Source organism: Triticum aestivum, chromosome 3D, assembly GCF_018294505.1.
Source record: "Triticum aestivum cultivar Chinese Spring chromosome 3D, IWGSC CS RefSeq v2.1, whole genome shotgun sequence".
Taxonomy (NCBI): domain Eukaryota; kingdom Viridiplantae; phylum Streptophyta; class Magnoliopsida; order Poales; family Poaceae; genus Triticum; species Triticum aestivum.
Window position 1 is genome coordinate 62068096 of NC_057802.1, and position 19732 is coordinate 62087827.

Consider the following 19732-nt stretch of genomic DNA (forward strand, 5'->3'; position numbering starts at 1 on the left):
TATTAAGCCCAGACTATCTGCACCCCTTCATCAATTGGATAGGTGTAGCAACAGTTGTTGCTTAGACGGTGGCTTTAGTCTTGCTGTTGTATGGCTTTGTAAGGTCTTGTGAGAATAATTAATAAAGTGGCCATATGCATCGCCCAGATACAGAGGCCGGGGGTCATCCTCCTTTTCTAAAAAAAAAGTTCACAAATTTGAAAAAAGCTTCATCATTTTCGGAACTAGTTGATCAGATTTGAAAAAAAGATCACGAATGTGAAAAATGTTCATCAATTTTTTCAAAAAAGTTCAACAATTTTGAGAAAAAGTTCACCAATTTGAAAAGGTTCATTGAGTTTTTCATAGATTTTGAAAAAGTTCATCAATACTAAAAAAAATCATCGAATTTTAAAAATAGTTCATCAAATTTGAAAAAAAATTCATCGATTTTGAAGAAAAAGTACATGAATTTCAAAAAAGTTCACCGAACCCAGGAAGAAAAAAAAATGAAAAACGAAATCAAAAGAAAGACAGAAAGAAATAAAGACATAAATAGACGAAAGTTTGCACGTCCAGTTGGAATGGCGGGGTGGTTACTGCAGTGTGTGACTAACGGGCGTAGAGGGCACAACCCACCAGGGCGCACCTGCCCCCCAGGCGCACCCAGGTGGGTTGTCTCCACCACGTGGCCCCGCAGACCCTGAAACCGACGGTATAAAATCCTATTTTTCAGGAAAAAATTAGGGAGAAAGAATTATCGCGATCCACGAGACGGAGCCGCCGTCACCTCCTGTTCTTCATCGGGAGGCCAGATCCGGAGTCCGTTTGGGGCTCCGGAGAGGGGGATCTTCGTTCTTCGTCATCACCAACCCTTCTCCATCGCCAATTCCATGATGCTCCCCACCGGGAGTGAGTAATTGCTTCGTAGGCTCGCTGGTCGGTGAGGAGTTGGATGAGATTCATTATGTAATCGAGTTAGTTTTCTTAGGGCTTGATCCCTACTATCCACTATGTTTTGAGATTGATGTTGATATGACTTTGCCATGCTTAATGCTTGTCACTTTAGGCCCGGGTGCCATGATTTCAGATATGAACCGTTTATGTTATCACCATTATATCCATGTTCTAGATCCGATCTTGCAACTTATAGTCACCTACTACGTGTTATGATCTGGCAACACCGGAGTGACAATAGTCGGGACCACTCCCGGTGATGACCGTAGTTTGAGGAGTTCGTGTATTCACCGTGTGTTTCCAATAGGAGGCCTTAATATCCCTTAGTTTCCAATAGGACCCTGCTGCCACGGGAGGGTAGGACAAAAGATGTCATGCAAGTTCTTTCCATAAGCATGTATGACTATTTACGAAATACATGCCTACATTATATTTATGAACTGAAACTAGTGTCGTATCGCCCTAGGTTATGACTGTCACATGATGAATATCATCCAACAAATTACCGATCCAATGCCAACGAAATTATCCTATATTGTTTCTGCTAAGTTGTCACATCCCTAGTTCTGGTTTGCTCTAGGCTAGCTAGTCATGTGTGCATCATGTTTAAATTTCAATGAATTTGAAATGGGGACATGTGAAAGCCTCAGAAATCATTTCTGAAAAAGACCAAGATAAAAATTGCTTCAAATAGGTCCAAGAAAATGTTCATGTTTCTCTATGGAAATATTGGCCAGAATTAAAATTCAAACCAATATTTTTAGGAGCTCATAAATATTTATTTTGGGCATTTGAAGCTAATGCAATAATTATTTGCATTGGATATATATATATGTGTTATATATTTTATATATGTCCAATAATTCTGGGTAAATGTGAGGGGCTCTGGAATAATCCAAATAGTCCCTACAAAAATTTACCAGAAGCGTATAAAATGATTTAGTGCAGAGACTAAATCAAAACAGAGTTAAAATAAATGGGAAAACAGAAACTAAAATAGAAAGAAAGAGGGACAGAGAACTTTCCTGCACAGCCCACCACTGTAGCAGCCTACTGGCCGAAGCCAGCCCAGCCCACCAGGGGCAGCACTGTCTTCATCCTCCTGGCAGGAGGAGAAGCAGCTGCGTGCCCGGTGCACAGACGAACCACGCCGGCTCCTCCCTGCCTGCATGCCCCTCGACTGCCTGGTCGCCTCCACGCGTACCACGCCGCCTCCTCGACCCTCTCTCACTCTCCCTCAAGCTCATCCCCTCCTCCGGCTCGCTCTCTCACGCCCACCGAGCACGCCCGTCACCACCGTCGCCGTCCACCATGGCTACCGAGACCCCCTCGTCCAACCACCGTATCCCCGAGCTCTGTCGTCCTGCTCTTCCTCTCCTCATTGACGCACGCAACTCCAGGAGCAGCAGAACGCCACCCCCGTCGTCTTCATCACCGTTTATGTCCGGTGATCCCCGTGGTCGAATTCGCCGCCGCAGAGGCCTCCCCGAGCCCAATGAGACCGCCAACGACCCCGCTGTGAGCTCCACTCCGTTTCCCCTCCTTCGTTTTGCTCGCCCGTGCTCCGTAGCCTCCTCCCCGATGAGCCCGCGTGTGCGCCGCCGCGCGAGGTCGTCGCCGGCATCGTTTCCGGCCACCCCGCGGCCTCCCGTCCGGTCCTTTGGATGCGGACGAGCGAGTTGCCCTCCCTGGTGCCAGCAGCGCGACGAACTGCCGTCTCTAACGCGAGTCCGGCGAGCTCTCGCCGTCGGTTTGGTCATCGCCGGCGTAGATCCGGTGATGATGACATGGCTGCTTAATTAGGGCCTAATCACCTAGTTAATTAACCACCGCGACACAGACAGTTGGGCTCCGTGCCCTTAATTAACCACAGTTTATTTCTTGTTTAGTTTTAACTAATCACAGCGGCCCCACGCGTCAGTTGACCTTGCTGACGTGGCCCTTGACCAACCCCACGTGTCTGTGACTCTAGCCAGCGCCGTGTCACTGACCTACGGGTCCCACTGGTCAGGTTTGACCAGGGGCAGCCCAGTTGACCTGCTGACGCCAGGCTTACGTCGTGCTGACGCAATAAAGCCTTTCTAGCTTTTTATTAATCCAGGAATTCCAGAAAATTGTTTAAACTTCTAAAAATCATAGAAAATTATCTGTAACTCCAAATAAGATAAATTATATATGAAAAATTATTAGAAAAATCCAATCTTTCCATTTATGCTACTTTCATGCATGAAAAACCAACTTATACCTGCTGTATAAGTGAAAACATTCAAATGGCATTTTAAATGCTCAAACTAGAGTTTGCATTTGAACCTTTGGTTCAAATGGACTCCCTTGCACTTGTTGCTAGCTGCATTAGCTCAATTCACAGCATATTGCCATGTTGCATTCATGCATCATATTGTTGCATTGCATTGATTGTGTTTCCTCTCTGTTGCCGGTGTTTGTCCCCTCTCAGTAGACGACGTTCCGACGATTTGATCGATGACACTGATGAAGAGTTTTGCTATCTTCAGAAGTGCCAGGCAAGCAAAACCCCCCTTGTTCATTCCGATACAATCCCACTCTCTCGCTCCTGCTCTCTTTTACTGCATTAGGACAACAACGTTTCAACTGTTACATGCTGCGGTAGCTGAACCCCTTTATCCTCTGCATGACCTGTCATTGCCACAGTAAATAGATGAAACCCACTAGCATGAGTAGGAGTTGTTTGAGCCCTGATGTGCCTACTCATTCATGCTTGTTTGTCATGCCTGCTACTGCTTAGAGTTGAGTCAGGTCTGATTCATCGGGGATGAATTGGAATGTGGTGAACATGTCTTACTGTTGAGAGCTAAGTGTGTGAACACGATTTGGTAAAGGTAGCGGTGAGAGGCCATGTAGGAGTACATGGTGGGTTGTCTCATTGAAACCGTCCTCAGGAACTGAGTTCTGTGTTTGTGATCCATGAACAGTTACTACCACACATTGGGCTCCGGGCGCTCCAAGCTCTCTCGACTTATTAATCAACCTGATCTCTGTCCAGGAGTTGCAACTAGTTTCTGGTGTTTGTAGGTAGTGTTAGTAGTCTACCAAGTGGCACCCGGTACAGGTGGGCTTGGGACAGACTAGGCACACGTGGCCTGGTGTACCGAGTGGCACCCGGATGGTGGGCTCGGGAACCCTGCACACATCGTTTGGGGCCGTGAGCGACACCCCGGCCGGATCTCCTTGCGGATGGAACCCGAATAGGCGATAAACCTGGACTAGAGACTTGTGTGGTTAGTCAGGTCGTGGCCGACTCCCTCGCCAGTCTCCCGCTTGAAGGTTGCCGAGGTACACGACGTGTACATGGTGGTAAGTGGCGAGAGCGTGTGTGACGAAGTACACCCCTGCAGGGTTAACATCATCTATTCGAATAGCCGTGTCCGCGGTAAAGGACTTCTGGGTTGCCTATAACAGTTCATAGACAAGTGAAAGTGGATACTCTAAAATGCGCAAGATAAGCATGAGTGCTATGGATGGCCTCCTCGTAGGGAGACGGGAGCGGATCCATAGTGGTGTATTGATATGGTGAATATGTGGACTCGTGTGCGCCACCTCAAAAGAGTTACTTGCAGTCGTAGTTCAGGATAGCCACCGAGTCAAAGCTGGCTTGCTGCAGTTAAACTCCACCACCCCCTTTGTTGATACCGATGCATATGTAGATAGTCCTGATGTAAGTCTTGCTGGGTACATTTGTACTCATGTTTGCTTATTTTATGTTTTGCAGAGAGACGTCAGTCTCGCTAGTAGTTCCGTGTGGACTTCGACGTTTAGCTTGATACCTCAGCTACGATCTTGTGCCCTCGGCAGGATCTGGTAGATAGTCAGGCTTCTCAGCCTTTTTCATTTATAGATGTCTGTACTCAGACATGTTAAGCTTCCGCATGTGCTTTGACTTGTATGCTCTGAATGTTGGGTCATGAGACCCATGTTTGTAATATCTGGCTCTTCGGAGCCTAATGAGTAAATACTCTGAGTCGTAGAGTCTTGTTGTGATGCCATGTTGTATTTGCACATATCGAGCATATTGTGTGTATGATTGAAATGCTTGGTATGTGTGGGATCCGACAACCTAGTTGTTTATCCTTGGTAGCCTCTCTTATGGGGAAATGTAGTCTTGTGCTTCCATGAGCCATAGTAGTCCGCTACAGCCCGGTTCACCGGAGTCCTGCTAGCCCAGCACTACTGCTCCGGAACACTTGACTGGCCGGCATGTGATTCACTTCGTTCCTGTGTCTGTCCCTTCGGGGAAATGTCACGCGGTGACATCCGGAGTCCTGCCTAGCCTGCTACAGCCCGGGTTCCCGGAGTCCTGTTAGCCCAGTGCTACAGCCCGGATTCACACGCTGCTGACCGACATGCTCGATGTTGATTCATGTATGCCTGTCCCCGTAGGTTAGTGCCACTTTGGGTTCACGACTAGCCATGTCGGCCCGGGTTCTCTGTCATATGGATGCTAGCGACACTATCATATACGTGAGCCAAAAGGCGCAAACGGTCCCGGGCCATGGTAAGGCGACACCCGTGGGAATACCGTGCGTGAGGCCGCAAAGTGATATGAGGTGTTATAGGCTAGATCGGTGTGACTTAGAATCGGGGTCCTGATAGCTTTGGTATCAGAGCCTGACTGCCTGTAGGATTACCAAGCCAAACTGGTCGAAATTGTGTCTAGAAATGCTTTAGTTATATAAGGGAATTGATTGTGGAAGGGAACGTAAGGCTCTTTTTACTCCTTATACCTTATGGCCTTCTGATTTGAGTCATCCTCTTCTCTTCTACGGGAATTAAGAACTAGGCTTCTCATCTTTCTATCAGGATCACGTGTTACTAATCCGTAGACTCGTAGGATTGTTGGTTCCAGGCCTCAGTTCAGTTCCTACTACTTCCGTATGTTGACCATTGATCCCGGAAGTTTATATTGTGATGTTGAGTGGTTATGCCACCATTTTGCAGGATGTCTCAATTCTTTTTGAGCATTTACTGCCGTTATGTTGTCCGAGTCATCCTAGGTTTCTAAACAATCTGATGCATTTGCAAAATCCTTTCCCTCTGTTTTGCGTCCCTTTGGGCCAGATTAAGCACACTACCGGTGCGTTGAGGCACTCTATTGCCTCGACATATATGTTGTAGCTATTATTATGACCCTAGGTGTCTTAGGGAGTCACCTAGTAATCTAGCCATGTTTTGTGTTCCCGGTGTGATGATTTTGGCCACCATTCTCAACAGCATCTCGTGATGCCATTTAATAGTAGGTATTCTACTCCTGGGTTCTTGACCCGAGATTCACTCTACTTACCTCATGTTGATAGTGTTGCTCGTACCTTTAGGATATTAGTAACCTTTGCGATAGTCCTCGAGGTCTGTGGTATATCGTTCTTCCAATACCATGAACTGCTTATGGCAGAAGTTCTCTTGAACCGAAAGATCACAACCAGAGTGCTCTTGACGAGTTCTCCATTCACATTGTGAATCTGCCAGTCCTTCTCCTTCTGCATGGGTTATCCGGAAGAAATACGTTGAACTTGTTCGACATACTAATCCATGCATCCACAACTCAGATAATCATATGTTCTTTTGGGTTGTCCCTCTTTAGCTGTATTCCGACCTTCATCTATCAATTGATAGTCAAGGGTATGTGTGCGATCGTGTTCATCGATGCCTATTATTCTTGTGGTCTGTCAAGCCATTCTATTCCAGAATGACTAGGAGAAACAAACTCCGGTACCTCGTCCATATCTAGGATTGGGTCAAAGTAGTTGTATTCCACAGATCAAAATGTCAATCCAATTTTTGTTCTGTTCTACCTTGGAGTGTTACCATCTTTATGTCAAGAGTGTCATGAGAATTGCACCACCTCTTATGAATTCTTGATTTAGTGATACTCCTCGCCATCATCGTTCATTCCTCGGTCCCCGTGTTATTACAACCGGAATACCGACAAGTGAAAGTGAAAGGTCGCGCCCGCTCTGAGCCGACGTCATTGCGGAGCGGCCGCTCTACAACGGCGTGAACGCGGACAAATGGCACCGGGCGGGAACACACGCGGGCGAGGGAGTACGGTTTTGGGTGGGGCGGGGTAATCAGGAGAGGACGTGCCAGCGGTTCGGTAGCCCGCAAAGCTCCCAAAGTGTCTCCGGTTTACGGAAAAAAGTGTCAGACTACCGAGTAGATCGATACAGGACCACGTTGGATGACACAACATGTTCGAACAACACGGTCCGAATATATGCGGGCGGTTTGAGGATCAGCGTTGGAGATGGCATAACAGCCTCAATTCATTTTTGCTTAAAGTTTCAGAAAAAGGGATGCTCGTTAATGATTTTGAGGATAACAGGCTGATGATAGGGGAGAGGAGAGATTAATCTCGGCATTGTTATGGTAGTGCCGGTGGTGGTAATTTTTTCTTTCTTCTACTACTTGGATGTTAAGTGTTTTGCTTTGCTTATATATAAAGGCAACTTTTGTTCAGACACGGGTCACCTAATGTTCTGACACGGACAATTAATCTGAACACTTTTGGACATACACTAGTGCAGAACCGGGCTTTAGCGCCGGTTCGTAAGGGCCTTTAGTGCCGGTTCTGCAACCGACACTAAAGAGTGGAGACTAAAGGCCCCCCCTTTACTACCGGTTCGGCACGAACCGGCGCTAAAGTGCCACCACGTGGCACGAGCCAGGCCCGGGTGCTGGTAGACCATTAGTACCGGTTGGTAGCACCAACCGGTACTAAATGTTTGGGGGGGTTTTGGTTTTAATTTTTATTTTTCCATTAATTTTGTGTTTTCCATTTAATTATTTTTTGTTTGCTGGTATTTTACGATACTACATATTGTACACGTTATGCATATATATAAATAGATTTTCTCGTAGAACCGATCATATATATATATATATAATCGAATGTCTCACAACCATCATTAATTATTCACACATACACATGTATATATATACAATTTCTCCTACATGTTGCCTTGGTGCCTTCGGAGCACGATGACAAGTGGTTCATGGGGGCGGTAGCGGGTAATAGTATTCTCCTTTGGGATCTATGACCTGGTTGAGCAAAAATCCCGCTATTTCCTCTTGAAGTGCTCGTATGCGCTCTGTTGGTAGGAGCTGGTCCCGCACCTCTTTGAACTGTTAAGATTGGAGATCAATATGCATGTGTATTAGTTGTGTGACTAGATATCGACAATCATGTAAGATTTGTGAATAGTGTTCTGGCAAACGTACCCAGTACTATATATCAGATCTGCTCCTTTTGGACGCCATCATGCGAATGTTCTCGCAAACGTAGTATGCACACACTTCAGTCCCCGGCGCCTGCTTCAGGGCCTTTATGAGAATAGAATTTAATCAGATAATTATTAATCAAGCATGTTAATTAATTAATGGTATTGAAACAAGAATTAAAGAGATGGTAGCTAGCTAGCTAGTACTACTTAATTACTTACCTTGGGTCGATACCAACATAGCTTTTGTCGCCATTTTCCTGGAGTCACCTTGATGTACTTTGCCCAAGCCCTGCCCGCCGGCAAAGAAAATTAATAAAGGGGTTATTAAAAATAGTTCATATCAGGAAATGAAGAACTAAATAGGCCGAGATATAGTTAATAATGATTGAAATAACCTGTCGACTATCCCCTTCACGATGCTGTAGTCACTATCTTTTTTAAGTAGTGAGTCCAGTACTTCAACTTTTCCTTCGTCAACTTTAATGTCTAACAAGATCCAGTGGAAGCTGCATGCGCATACGTTTGCATGTATAAATTAAGCGGGCATGTGCATAACACTAATCAACTATAACCCTAAACCCTATACACTTATTAACATCTAGCTAGTAAGCAAAAACAGAATTTGTAGTACAAGACAGTGTGACTCACTCGAAGTTGTAAGGAAGTAGTATATCTTCATTGCTATTGAGGCGCTTCAAGAACTCTACCATGTTTTTCTCTACATCTTGTCTACACCATTCCAATTTCCATGTGTATTCATTAACGGTATTTGGGTCAATGAACCCAATGCCATAGCGTCCAGCTTTTTTCATTTCATACATCTTCATCCTGCATAATACCACAGAAAAGAATATATAGTGAGGATATATAATTACAGGTAATTAATGATCAATCAATGAGCACTAGAGCTAGCTTGAGACTTAAATTACAGAAAGAAATCACTTACAGACAATAGCAACTGACGATAGATTTGTCGAGTGCATCTTGATTGAATAACTGAAATAGTTCTGAATACTCAACGGACAGAGCTTTCTTATTGAAGTAATGATCTTCCTCGACTTGCACCATGAGGGACTCTCGATTGGAAATCTTGGTAATTTTCATGTACCAATCATGCAATTCATACATTCTCGTTGGGAGGTTCTTGACCTCCTCGGGCTCGACCAAAGGTTGGCCCCGGACATATTTCCGTTTTATTTCCACCTCTCTAAGCGGAGACATGGGCTCGATATCGAGGAGTTGTCCAACAGTGATCTTGAGCATTTCAGCCTGCATTATATGCTCCTCGGTTATTACCACATCGCCCAGCTCGGGAACGTAAACGGTTTGCCCACAATAATATTGGGCGCGCGTACTCTCATGTGTTGTTGGCACAACAAGCGGGGCGGTCGATTGCGCCGCCTGTTCACCCAGCTGGGGAACGGTTTTCCCGCATTTTTTGACAGCTGCTTGTTGGCTCGAGCTCGAGCTCGCTTCTTTCTGTAGTCGTGCTCGATGTGCGTTCCTGATTTGGCGCTCATAGTCTGAGTCAACAGGCTTGGGAGCTGGTGGTCTAACCATACGAATGAAGTGGTCAATCTTTTCCTCACGCACTTTCTCCCTCGGCGGCGTTGCCGGTTTCGGTCGAAAATGAGCGTCCACTTCGGCCCGCACTATTGCATCGTTTTGCTCCTCGGTCATGTCGTAAGGCCTCTGAGAAAGAGGAGCGAGGCTGCTTGGACCATATATCGCTTGTGTCCGCCTGTACTTTGTGTACTACGTCGACTCGTACCGCTACGCACCATAGCTGCGGCGTGTCTCTTCTGCGATTGCTTAGGCGGCGGAGACGGCTGACGTGGCTTAGTTGGAGCAGGAGGAGTGGCCTGACGCTGTGCCAGACTTGAAGCAGGAGGTGTGGCCTGACACGGTGTCGGACTTGAAGCAGGAGGTGTGGCCTGATGCTGTGCCGGACTTGAAGCAGGAGGTGTGGCTTGACACGGTGTCAGACTTGAAACAGGAGGAGTGGCCTGACGCTGTGCCGGACTTGAAGCAGGAGTCTGCTCACGCGTTCGTGGACTTGGAGGAGCGGGAGTCTGCTGACACGGTGGCGGACTTCGAGGAGGAGTCGGTAGACGCGGTGTCGATGGACTTTGAAAGATGATGCAATCCTTTCTCCATAGGATGATACGATGTATGGCCTCTCCCAGTGTGTGCTCGTCGTCACCTCCAGGAATGTCAAGCTCTAGCCCCGAATATGGGTCCACCACCTCATCAACCAAGACACGAGCATAGCCCGCTGGAATCGGGGCGCAATGGAAGGTTGCTTCGGGGGTAATTGTAAAAGCAACGGCATCCGCCACCTTCATGGATATGTTCTTCATTTTGAAGTGTAGCTCACAGTTTGTGTTCTCTATGATGTCATCCACAGGGTATGTATCCAGCAGTGCGTCGCCCGGGGCGGAACCAACGCTGCTTCTCGGCATGGATGGGACGGTGCTATCCAATGCTGGATGATCATCCGCTTGCTGCTGCCGCTGCTGAGACCCCCTTTCCTGGCTAAGTGAGTCGATCTGCTGCTGCTGCTGGAATTTGAGTGCCAAGTCCGCGTGCCTTGCTTCTAGGCCTTGAAGGCGTTCCGCGTCCTGCTTCCTCTGCTCCTCCTCCAGCTTCCTCTTCTTCTCCTCCTCCATCTTCTTTCTTGCACGGGTCCTGTAGTCGTCGTTCCATTCCGAAAAGCCCTCATACCAGGGAATAACGCCCTTGCCTCGTGTTCTTCCCGGGTGTTCAGGATTTCCCAGGGCGCGCGTAAGCTCGTCGTTCTCTCTGTTGGGCGTGAACACCCCCTTTCGAGCATCTTCTATTGCGTCAAGTAACTTTTGTTCTGCTCCTTTTAGACTTGCCTTCTTCGAAACCAGGCCTGTCTTCGGGTCCAACGCCCCCCATGCGCATAGAACCAAGTTCTGCACCTGGGGGGCCAGCTCCTAGTAACCGGAGTGACCCCTGCATCCTCCATCTCTTGCTCAGACTTATCCCACTTAGGCATTGCCACCGCGTAGCCACCTGGACCCAGCCTATGGAACTGCGTCTTTTTTGCGGCATTGGCCTTGTTTTTTCTCGACCGTTCCTTAGATAATTCTGATTCCTTGAATTTCACGAAAGCGGGCCAGTGTTCTCTTTGCTTCTCCAGTGTTCCCTTGAATTCTGGAGTCTTCCTTTCTGCAGCGAGGTAGTTGGCCCATACAGTTTTCTTGTGGGCGTTGAATGCAATTGCCATCTTCTTAAGAGCAGCGTCCTTGACTTTCTGCACATCTGCATCAGTGAAATAATCTGGTAGGGTGAAATGTTCCATCAGAGATTCCCAAAGCTTTTGTTTTGCTCTGTCGTCGACCCAAGTAACATCTGGGCGTTTAGTTTTTGGCTCTTTCCATTCTTGAATGGAGATCGGGAGTTGGTCCTTCACAAGAACTCCGCACTGACGAACGAACTTGTTCGCAATGTTCTTAGGCGTGAGGGGTTCGCCACTAGCTTTGATGGAATCGATGTTGTACTTTACACCCTCCTTCAACTTTTTGCCCGGGCCGCGCTTTTGTCCTGCTGTCTGTAGAAGCAGATTTGCTCGATCCGGAGGGCTGAAAGAAGAAAGATCGATTCGTTAATATATCTTCAAATAAAAAAACATGTGATGATCACTAGATGCCTGCTTATATAAATATACCTCGCCGGTAGTCTTTGTTATTTCAAGATCAACATTGTATTCGTCATCATAATCATTGTTTGCTTCATCATAATCATAATCATAGTTCATGACTTCATCAGCTCGGTCGTCGAGATCGAATATCTTATCATCACCCTCCCCGGTATTGTTCAGATATTGGGAGCCGTCATTTGCTTCATTCAGATCATCTGGCCTGCTAGGGCTGCGTATGATCTCGAATAGGGCCTCTTCTCCCTCTCTGCCGGTATTGTCCGCCATAGCTTTTATTTAACTAATACAGAAGAAATATAACAATTTAGTATTCAAATTACAATGCATGGATGCAATCAATAAGGAAAAACTGAATCATATAGTACATAATATGCATCGTCTCGAATAATATATAATCTCGAATACATCGTCTCGAATAATATATAATCTCGAATACATCACTGGCTAGGTAGCTAATAAAGATCGAATACTATAGAAGAATCTAGGCCACTCGCGGTTCCTGGGGCGCGGGCGGTGGACACCCAAAGACAAGGAACCATCACAGGATCATATCTCCAGTCATCTGCCCAAAGAACCTGCCAGGTATTGGAGAACCTGACGTCCATAGCAGCCATGTAGCGATGGACGTGCTCGTCCTCCTCCCTGACACGACGACGCACCACCTCCGGCGGGGCCGGCTCCCTCTGCACCAAATGTGGACCACGCGAACGCCACCAAAGGAGATCAGGGTCGACGACGGGACCCGAGGCCGGGTTCCTCACCAAGTGGCGCGCCCCTCCAGGTAGCACCTCCCAGTGCCAGCCCGGCGGAGCCCAATCCCGGACATGGGTCAGCCGAACATCGTCGCGAACGGGTCGACGGCGAGGATGCGGGCCGGGCATCGTCGAGAACAAATACTATATGCCCGCAAAAAGTAACATTTTTTAAATGATTGGATTGTGATAACTAAAATTCTATATGCAAATTCTAACAATTTGACATTAATCTAATTCATCTAACTAAAACTAATTCTAAAATTGCTAACATTTTATATATATAACTAACATTTCTATAACATTTCTAATATTTCTATAACTAAAAAACAGAAAAATTGCTAACATTCCTATAAATATTTCTATAACTTAAAAACAGAAAAATTTATAACATTTCTATATAACTAACATTTCTATAACATTTCTAATATTTCTATAACTAAAAAACAGAAAAATTTCTATAACTAAAAAACTAAAAAACAATGTGTGTGTGTGGACATGGCGGCCGGGGCAGGAGCTCACCGGCGAGGCGACGGGGGCGGCGACGGGCGGCGACGACGGGGATGGGGACGGGGCGGTGACGACGGGGACGACGGGGCGGGGCACGGCGACGACGGGGACGGGGACGGGGCGGCGACGACAGGGACGGGGCGGCGACGTGGGCGTCGACGGGGGCGTCGACGAGGGGTGGTGACGGGGGCGGCGACGGGGGGCGACGGGGCAGAGGAGAAGAAGCAGATGAGAAACTGATTTTTTTGAAGTGTTTTCTTATATAGGATGGGCCTTTAGTACCGGTTGGAGCGACCAACCGGTACTAAAGGTCAATTTGGCCAGGCCAAGCGGCGGGAAGCGCCCACCTTTAGTACCGGGTGGTGGCTCCAACCAGTACTAAAGACCCTCCCTTTAATACCGGTTTGAGCCACCACCCGGCACTAAAGGTGGTGCGCTGGCGCAGGTGCGGTGCGTCATGTTTAGTCCCACCTCGCTAGCCGAGGGGCGTCCGCACTGGTTTATAAGCCCCATTTCGGTAGCTCTCTCGAGCTCCTCTCCAAAGCAGGCGCACTAGGCCTAAATGTTCTATGCTGCCCTGTGGGCCTACTGGACCTTTGCGGGCCTGCATCCTGGCCCAACAACAGGTTGAGTTTCTAGTCGTATGCAGGCCGCTGTGGCGCAGTAGGCGGGCTTTTTTATTTTCTTATTTTTTTGCTTTATTTATTTTTGTTTTATTTATTTTTGAGTTGTTTTTTGCTGTATTTAGAGTTTCTTTGTGAATATTTTTGCTTTAGGTACAAAAAATTACAAACTTTCTATTAGTGCCGGTAGTTTACAAATTTGAATAGTTTACATTTTGAATTATTTGAAATTTGTGTGAATCACTAGTTTGTGAATAACTTAACTTTGAAAATAGATTTTCAGTGATTCTTTTTTTTATGTTTAATATTAGTGTGTTTTATCATTATATTCAATTTGGTAATGCTTAGGTTATTTAAAAAATGAAATGCCTTTGTAACGGATGAGTTTTCGTCCGAAACCCTGATACTTCGAAAGAGATTGTCCATTTTATACACGAAGTGCATCCAGTTTTTGCGGTAACCCTCTCTACTTTTTTGCACATGCTATGTGGGTGAAATTATGATACCATGCCAACTTTCAACCTTTTCTGCGTTCATTTGAAATGCTTTTCAATTTCAGGGTCATTTAGTTGAAAAAATCAGTAAATGCATGAAAGAATTTTTTTGCACATAAAATTTCTTCGCGTTTCGAATGCCAAAACACATAACTACCCTAACTATTACAGAGATTCCCTCCTGGGTGTGAAACACAGAAGAAAGTGATGATAGTGAAGCCGATCACATCCCAGATCTTTGGGTGTGAAACTTTTTCTTCGCGTATGTCCCTTTGCGCCGTAGCCATGGAAAATCTTCATCATTTAACTGGATGCTCGGGTCAATATTCACTGTGAATGGAGCAATTTCATCAAACTTTTCATAATCTTCTGACATGTCAGTCTTGTCATCCACTCCCACGTTGTTTCTCTTCCCAGAAAGAACTATGTGGCGCTTTGGCTCATCGTATGATGCATTCGCTTCCTTATCTTTTATTTTTCTCGGCTTGGTAGACATATCCTTCACATAGAAAACCTATGCCACATCATTAGCTAGGACGCATGGTTCGTCTGCATACGCAAGATTGTTGAGATCCACTGTTGTGATTCCATACTGCGGGTCTTCCGTTACCCCATACCGTGTCATATTGACCCATTTGCACCGAAACAAAGGGACCTTCAAACCACGTCCATAGTCAAGTTCACATATCTCCTCTATGTAACCATAATATGTTTCCTTTCCCGTCTTGGTTGTTGCATCAAAGCGGACACCACTGTTTTGGTTGGTGCTCTTCTTATCTTGGGCGATCGTGTAAAATGTATTACCATTTATCTTGTACCCTTTGAAAGTCATTATATTCGAAGATGGTAACTGGGACAACGAGTACAGGTCATCTTCAATAGAGGCGTCATGCATGGTACATGTCTGCAACCAGCCGGCGAAACTCCTGGTTTGTTCACGTGTAATCCAGTCATCAGACCGCTCCGGGTGTTTGGAGCGTAGAAAATTCTTGTGTTCGTCCATATACGGAGCCACCAAGGCGGAATTCTGTATAACTGTGTAGTGTGCTTCAGTGAGAGAATGTCCGTCCATACATATTTTTTGATTCCCTCCTAGCGTGCCTTTTCCATCCAGTCTGCCCTTATGCCGCGATTCCGGAACACCAATCAGCTTAAGGTCAGGAATAAAGTCAATACAAAACTCAATGACCTCCTCATTTTCATGGCCCTTGGAGATGCTTCCTTCTGGCCTAGCACGGTTATGAACATATTTCTTTAAGACTCCCATGAACCTCTCAAAGGGGAACATATTGTGTAGAAATACAGGACCCAAAACGTTAATCTCTTTGCATAGGTGAACTAGGACGTGCGTCATGATGTTGAAGAAGGATGGTGGGAACACCAACTCGAAACTGACAAGACATTGCACCAAATCATTCTCTAACCTTGGTATGATTTCTGGATCGATTACCTTCTGAGAAATTGCATTGAGGAATGCACATAGCTTCACAATGGCTAATCGAACGTTATCCGGTAGAAGCCCCCTCAATGCAACCGGAAGCAGTTGCGTCATAATCACATGGCAGTCATGAGACTTTAGGTTCTGGAACTTTTTCTCTGCCATGTTTATTATTCCCTTTATATTCGACGAGAAGCCAGACGGTACCTTAATACTGAGCAGGCATTCAAAGAAGATTTCCTTCTCTTCTTTGGTAAGAGCGTAGCTGGCATGACCCTGATGTATGTCGTCTTTTCCATGCATACGTTGCTGGTCCTCCCGTGCCTCAGGTGTATCTTTTGTCTTCCCATACATGCCCAAGAAGCCAAGCAGGATCACGCAAAGATTCTTCGTCACGTGCATCACGTCGATTGCAGAGCGGACCTCTAGATCTTTCCAATAGGGCAGGTCCCAAAATATAGATTTCTTCTTCCACATGGGTGCGTGTCCGCCAGCGTCATTCGGAACAGGTTGTCCGCCAGGACCCTTTCCAAAGACTACCTTCAAATCCTTGACCATATCATGTACATCAGCACCAGTACGGTGGCGAGGCTTCGTCCGGTGATCCGCCTCACCTTTGAAATGCTTGCCTTTCTTTCTTACGGGATGCCTGCTCGGAAGAAATCGACGATGTCCCAGGTACACATTCTTCCTACAATTGTCCAAATATATACTGTCGGTATCATCCAAACAGTGCATGCATGCGCGGTATCCCTTGTTTGTCTGTACTGAAAGGTTACTGAGAGCAGGCCAATCATTGATGGTCATGAACAGCAAGGCCTTTAGGTCAAATTCTTCCCCCATGTGCTCATCCCACGCATGTACACCTGTTCCATTCCACAGCTGTAAGAGTTCTTCAACTAATGGCCTTAGGTACACATCAATGTCGTTGCCGGGTTGCTTAGGGCCTTGGATGAGCACTGGCATCATAATGAACTTCCGCTTCATGCACAACCAAGGAGGAAGGTTATACAAACATATAGTCACAGGCCAGGTGCTATGGTTGCTGCTCTGCTCCCCAAAAGGATTAATGCCATCTGCGCTTAGACCAAACCATACGTTCCTTGCGTCATCTGCAAACTCCTTCCCCTACTTTCTCTCAATTTTTCTCCACTGCGGCCCGTCAGCGGGTACTCTCAACTTTCCGTCTTTCTTACGGTCTTCTCTGTGCCATTGCATCGCCTTGGCATGCTCTTTGTTTTGGAACAAACGTTTCAACCGTGGTATTATAGGAGCATACCACATCACCTTGGCAGGAATCTTCTTCCTGGGGCGCTCGCCCTCGACATCACCAGGGTCATCGCGCCTGATCTTATAGCGCAATGCACCGCATACCGGGCAAGCGTTCAAATCCTCGTACTCACCGCGGTAGAGGATGCAGTCATTAGGGCATGCATGTATCTTCTACACCTGTAACCCTAGAGGGCAGACAGCCTTCTTTGCTTCGTACGTACTCTCGGGCAATTCGTTGTCCTTTGGATGCATATTCTTTATCATTACCAGCAACTTTCCAAATCCCTTGTCAGATACACCATTCTCTGCCTTCCATTGCAACAATTCCAGTGTGGTGCCCAACTTTTTCTTGTCAGCTTCGCAATTCGGGTGCAACAATTTCTTGTGATCCTCTAACATGCGCTGCAACTTCTTCTTCTCCAAATCACTTGCGCAGTTTCTCTTTGCATCGGCAATGGCCCGACCTAGATCATCAGCGGGCTCATCTGATGCCTCTTCTTCAGCTTCTTCCCGCATTGCCAGCTCAGCTTCTTCCCTCATTGTTGTATCATCGTATTCAGGGAACCCATGGCCAGGATAGCTGTCGTCGTCCTCTTCTTCTTCATTGTCTTCCATCATAACCCCTCTTTCTCCGTGCTTGATCCAAACATTATAGTGGGGCATGAAACCGGACTTAAACAGGTGGATGTGAATGGTTCTTGACGTAGAGTAATTGTGATCATTCTTACAGACTAAACATGGACAAGGCATAAAACCATCCGCCCGCTTGTTTGCCTCAGCCGCAAGCAGAAAAGTTTGCACGCCATTAATGAACTCGGGAGAGCATCGGTCATCGTACATCCATTGTCGGCTCATCTTCATTACACAACACCGAATAGACCAAATTAATACAAGTTCATGCATAAAGTTCATACATAAAGTTCATACAAGACTTAAATGCAACAAACAAATAACTCTCTAACTAAAGAATTTAAATGCAACAAATGCGATCAAGATCGCAACTAAGGTAACAATTGATCCAACAGCATAATGATACCAAGCCTCACTATCAATGGCATATTTTCTAATCTTTCCAATCTTCAAGCGCATTTTCTCCATCTTGATCTTGTGATCATCGACGACATCGGCAACATGCAACTCTAATTCCATCTTCTCCCCCTCAATTCTTTTCAATTTTTCTTTCAAATACTCGTTTTCTCTTTCAACTAAATTTAACCTCTCGACAATAGGGTCGGTTGGAATTTCCGGTTCACAAACCTCCTAGACAAAAATATCTATGTCAACTTGATGGGCATAATTTATCATAAACACGAAATGCAACAACTAGTTTTAAAAGAGAATATACCACATCCGAATCATAACAAGGACGAGGGCCGACGGGGACGGATATCAAAACCATGGCACTATGTATAACAAACAACGTACGGGTAAGATAATTATACGAGTAACTATATATCCAAATCACACAAACATCAATTTGGTAATGTAAAACATTCATGAACAAGAGGCTCACCAGAAGGTGGTGCCGGCGACGGAACGGTGCGGGCGATCGACTGTGGTTACGACGGAGATTTAGAAGGCACTAAGTAAACCACACCTACATATGCAAACTAAGTGTTAGTTTTGACCACAAATTGCATATAAATCAAATACTAGCACATATATTTTCTACCAAATTACTAAACTCATAAATTAATCACTATACAAAGCATTGCAAGAGCTAATCTAGCAATGAGAGATGAAAGGACAAAGTTGCTAACCTTTGTGATCATTTGAATGGATGGGGCCTTCAAATCTTGACAAATTTTGGGCAAAATGTGTGATGAGTTCGAGAGGAAGAGGGGAAGAACAGAGAGGAGAGGGGAAAGGGGAAGAACAGGGCGAGCTCGGATGGACGAAGGGTTTATGTAGGACGACCTTTAGCACCGGTTCGTGCCATGAACCGGTACTAAAGGTGCTGGAGGGGACCCGGACTGACAACATCCTGCCACCACTCACTTTAGTACCGGTTCGTGGCACGAACCGGTGCTAAAGGTCGGCCACGAACCGGTACTAATGAAAGCGGCTGGCTAGCCGTTGGAACCGGCACTAATGCACACATTAGTGCCGGCTCAAAAGCAAACCGGCACTAATGTGCTTGACATTTGACCTTTTTCTACTAGTGATACAACGGGGACCGTGAAATCCGTTTAAACGGGTACGTACGTCGGATTTTTTTTCTTTAACCTACACGTGTCCCTGAAGGAACATTTGATGATGTACATTGGATGATCCGCCGTAACATCTTTTGTCTGCTTATATAAATTTTCCTAAGCCTGTTTAGGTCAGAACATTGTGTTGATCAGTCTCATTGGTTACAGTGAAACTGAGAGCGAGCCTCCTTAAGCCGAAAAGAGCATATGGAACACTCAGTGTCACGGCGAAGTAGAATGAAAACAAGAGGAAACAAGTAGGGGTGGCTGTAGACTCGCCGGGAGTACGTGTGGAATCTGGACAGAATAGCTACGCGTCGGGTCCCGGCTAGCCGACAAGGGCACGCGGCGCACGCAGCCGGCGCGGGACTCATGTTTAACGCGCCGACTGCATGCGTGCGTACGTGCATGCACAGGGAGCAGTCGACTTCCGCGCGCGTGGCCTGCGTGGCTCCGTGCCCAGTCGGTGGCTGATCGGTGAGTGACCACTGACCAGTTCGCGTCGCTGTTCCTCTGACAAACAACGCGGAGGCCAGATTAATCTGATCCGTCCACACAGCTCTCCAACCAGCCCGGT